The following is a 5,097-nucleotide window of genomic DNA, read 5'->3' on the forward strand; positions in this document are numbered from 1 at the left end:
AGCTTTTCTTTAACAATTTAAACTTTGCATCAAAGTAGGTTGTCTGGATATGCAACTAGGTGAGCAACCTATATGATGCAACAAGGATAGGAACACAAGCAAGCAAGTGATATGATACAAATAAGCTTGCTCAAGTAAAGGCACAAGATAACCAAGAATGGAGACGGTGGAGACGAGGATGTGTTGCCGAAGTTCCTTCCCTTTGAGAGGAAGTACATCTCCGTTGGAGCGGTGTGGAGGCACAATGCTCCCCAAGAAGCCACTAGGGCCACCGTATTCTCCTCACGCCCTCACACAATGTGAGATGCCGTGATTCCACTACTGGTGCCCTTGAAGGCAGTGACCGAACCTTTACAAACAAGGTTGGGGATCTCTCCACAACTTAATTGGAGGCTCCCAACGAAACCACGAAGCTTCACCACAATGGAATATGGCTCCGAGGTGACCTCAACCGTCTAGGGTTCTCAAACACCCAAGAGTAACAAAATCCACACAAGAAAGTATGGGGGAAGCAAATATCCTTTGGTGGAAGTGTAGATCTAGGTCTCCTCCTTCAATCCCTAGCAAATCAACAAGTTTGAGTGGCTAGAGAGAGAGATCGGGCAAGAGAGCTTGAAGTGCATTAATGGTGGAGTGAGAGAGGTCAAAGGTGAGAGTGGTAGGTGGGAGAAACACTCTTATATAGCAACCCTAAAAATCCAGCCGTTGCTGCGTTTTCAGCCCCGCAGCGGTACAACCGGTCCTTGTCCCGGTACAACCGGGACTCACGGTGTAGCTGCAGAACCCTACCAGGCGGTACAACCGGGCCACTGGGCGGTGAACCGGTTAAGAAAAATGACCGGACCAACCGCCCAGCCACCGCACAACTACCGCCTCAGAACAGAGACGAGACCGGTACTTGAGCGGTGCAAGACCGGAACAACCGCATGGCCTTGAGCTCTTGGACAGCGAAGTTCTGAGCGGAAGAACCGCTCAGACCACCGGTGGTACCGGTCAACGAGGATCGACCGGATCAACCGGGCCACCACCGCCCGAGAACCGCATCAAAACAGAACCTTGAGCGGTACTTGAGCGGTGCATGGCCGGAACCACCGCCCTAGCCTTTGTTGAGCAAGGTGGCGGTACCATCGCCCGGAGGCAGCGGTACAACCGCTCGGTAAAAGCTGGAGAGCGACAAGGTCCAGCGGTACAACCGCTGGGAAGAGCAGAAAACATAAGGAAAAATAGGGGGAACACTCTCTCTCACAACTGAGGAAGACAAATGAGGGGTGAGGAAAGTGTACGTGAAAAGATTCCCCCAGAGCTTCCTAATGAGGATTCCCTCTTGATAGTACGGGTACTCTACGACCAAAGAAAATAAAAGCGTAGAGGACACGTCTTCGATCTTTTCCTACGAGAGGCAATAGCAATCCGATGTAAGCCTAACCATCGAGAACCTGAAACATATAGCACATGATTAGACCAACAAAGGGTTGTCATCATCATCCAAAACATAAAGTAGGGAAATGCCCTTTCAATCTCCCCCTTTTTGGTGGATGATGACAACAACACGATTTGTAAGAGATAAGTCAATGAAATCTAAACGGAACTCCCCTTGAATATGTGCCCCAATAGGAACTAGCTGTTAGAAAGCAAGGGCACACTTTCAAGACTAGACTCCCCCTAGATTTTATAGACTCACCACTCTGAGCATAAAAAAGAGAGACAATATAATACTTAGAGTGCAATAATAACGATAATGACCAATGAACGGAAAGGTAACAGGAGTAACAAGTCTCACACACAGCAAGGAACGAAACAAGTCCACGAACAAAGACCAACACGAGAAAATGAGAAAAAAAAACCCATGCAAATCCCCGAGACCTATAGAACCCTCTCTCCTTTGGCATCAAGACACCAAAAAGGAAAAGAGCGAAGCTAGTGTCCCAAAGCTCAGGCGTCCTCCTCCGACTCCTCGGTCGCATCTGGATCCTCATCATCAGAGTCGTCATCGTCGTCGTGATCGGATTCTTCCATGGCATTGTCAGCTGCTGCAAGCGAGGAGGATGGCTGGGGAGGGGCTTCATCATCAGTCCAGGTGCTATGGGTAGATATCCAACGCTCCTCCAGGGTGATGCTCTTCTCAGAGCCACTCTGAACCAGCATGTTGAGGTGCTTCATCATTGCAATTTGGCAACGTCGTGCAAGCTTATCATTGACATCTGCCTCATACATCCTCTTCTGGATGTCAGCCTGGAGACAAAAGGTCTTCTTCACCTTGGCAGTGAGCTTGGCCACCCATGAAGGCTTGGCCCCTGGGTCCAGCTCAAAGTCCTCATCGTCAGAAGTAGCATAGACATCCTCAGAAGCATTGGCAGGGAAGCGAGGCTCGGCATGCTTCTTCTTCTTAAGGAGCTTGACCTCATGAACAGTGAGGTTGTTTGGAGAAGTGAGGAGCTCTCCAGGACGACGAACAACCCACACAGAGTTCAGAAAGCACATGACAAACGGAGCATAGATTGGGACTTTACGGTAGATGACCATGTTGTACATCTCATGCCACATCCAATTGGACACATCAAACGTTGCCCCTGTCCCCACCATGGTCTTCATAGCAACCATCAAATCAACCAGATAACCATGAATCTCATCTTGATTGCCCACCTTGGGCAAGAGCACATTGCGGAACACTCGGTGCATGATGTCATAGACCTTCTCCAAATCCTTGGATTCTCCAATAATCCCACGGCCCCGAATGTACAGAGGGGCAAGCTTCTCCTTAATCATGGACTCAGGAAAGTCATGAGGACGAATGCCACCCCTGCCTTCCAGACCGGTATCCTTGTACCCAATAGCATTGCAGAATGCCCTCCAGGGAACTTGAAACAATTCATCATGACACATGAAGGTGAGAGTGTGCGCGTCATCTTCCCCAAAATGAACCGTGGCATAGAACTGATGGATGAGTTGAACATCAAAGTCACAGTTGACTGACATGAGCTTGACAAGATCAAACTCCTCGCAGAGAGCCAGCGCCTCACCAAAATACTCCAGGTTGTTCCTCCAATGATCAAGATCAATTGTCCACTGCTTGGCATATCTGTTCTTGTTGTGCTCAAAGAGTTCATGAACAATCCGCACTTGCATCTCATTCCGGAACTGAACGGTGGTCCAACGAGGAGCAATGGGAACCTCATACGGATTCTTCGATCGGAAGGCTTCCCATTCCTTGGCTTTCCAACGATGCAACGACCTAACCACACGTTGCTTAGCAGCTGCAGACTTTTCATGGCTAGTGGGCTTGGTGGGAATCACAACTTCTTCTTCATCATCAGACACAACCGGGCGCAAGGTCCTTCGTGCCCTCTTCTTGGTCTTGCGAGGAGCAGAGCGAGAACTAGAGCCACCTGAACACACACACGAAAAGAGCACACAAAAACCAGCAAGGATGAGAGGATTGCACACACTAGCAGAAAAGGAACATGTTGCGGCCACAGAGAAGATAGAACAGTACTGGGTGGTTGATATACTCCGGTTGTACCGGATCCTCCGCCGGTAGTACCACTCCAGCGGTTGTACCGCCCATAGGGGCGGTAGAACCGCTGACAGTGGCACTACCAGGGGAGATAGATCTAACCGAGGCATACTAATCACACAAGTAATATTCCGAATTCTAAGTGCTGCAAACAAGACAGGAGGCAAACAAAGATCTCTTCTACTCCATAGTTCAAACACTAATCGCGGAAAGTGAAGTAATGCCCTAGACAAAGGAAGAACCCTAGAAAGATCTAGGAGCAAAGAACACGAGGCATTACCACCATCCATGGGAAGAGATCGAGAGGCTTCCACGGAGAGAATCCACGGAGAGCCCAAGGATCCGAAGCGCGAGACGCACTCCGGGGCAGGGGCAAAGAGGGCCGGCGGCTAGGGCACAGAGAAGAGGAACGAGGGCGAAGGGAAAAAGAAAACCCTTCAGCCCCGTCGAGTATATATAGGCCCGTAGACACGCCCCGGTAGTACCGCTCCGGGGAGCGGTTGTACCGCTCGTCTGGTACAGACCGGTGTTTGGAGGCAATACTTCCGGTGCTTGGAAGGCAGCGGTAGTACCGTCCGGCGTCCACCGGTAGTACCGGACGTAGGTTACCATGGGTTTGAGCGGTGGAACCGCCCAAGCACCGAACGGAGACCCATTGGGATGGCACAACCAGGTACCAGCGGTAGAACCGCCCGTGATCCCGGTTGTACCGCCCGACCACCTATGCCCAAGCCAAGATCAAATGAGTGCAATCCGAGGAGGGGAAGAAAGAGCACGAAACAGGAGAGAAACAACACCGTAGGAGAACCCAACGCAAAGAGCAAGGAAAGAACGAGAGAAAACAACACGAGAACAAAAAGCTAACTCCAACCTCCCCAAGAGAGGATGGTGGCCTAAGCCACCTATGTTTGAGTCAATTGGTATGGCACCGCGAAGAATTATCCTTGGGTCCATGACCAAAACTCGTCTTTGAAGCACAAGTACCATCAAACATGGCTAATGTGAAAGACTTGATCAATTTATGCATAATGGGGGGAGGGAGAGTTCATTGAGAGAACATCACTCCCCCTATGTCCATGCCTACATCTAACAAGACACCACGTTGAGTATGGTGGGGTGTGTAAGGGTTCAAGCAACATTGCTCGAATCAATGATATTTAGCTCATGCCTTAACTCGCGAAATCTTGCTTCATCCAAGGGCTTCGTGAAGATATCTGCAAGGTTATCATGAGTGTTGACATAGTTGAGCTCGATCTCTCCTCGCCTAATATGATCCCGGATGAAGTGATATCGGATCTCAATATGCTTCGTCTTGAAGTGTTGCACCGGGTTGAGAGAGATCTTGATGGCACTTTCATTGTCACACCAAAGAGGCACTTTGTCACAAATGACACCGTAGTCCTTTAAAGTTTGCCTCATCCATAGGAGTTGTGCACAACAACTACCGGCCGCCACATACTCCGCTTCGGTGGACGAGAGAGACACACAACTTTGCTTTTTGGAAAACCAACTTACCAAAGAGCAACCAAGGAATTGGCACCCTCCGGAAGTGGACTTCCTATCCACTTTGTCTCCTGCCCAAT

This window comes from Triticum urartu, chromosome 4A (assembly GCF_056163025.1).
Source record: "Triticum urartu cultivar PI428250 chromosome 4A, HENAU_Tu73, whole genome shotgun sequence".
In the NCBI taxonomy this organism is placed as follows: Eukaryota; Viridiplantae; Streptophyta; class Magnoliopsida; order Poales; family Poaceae; genus Triticum; species Triticum urartu.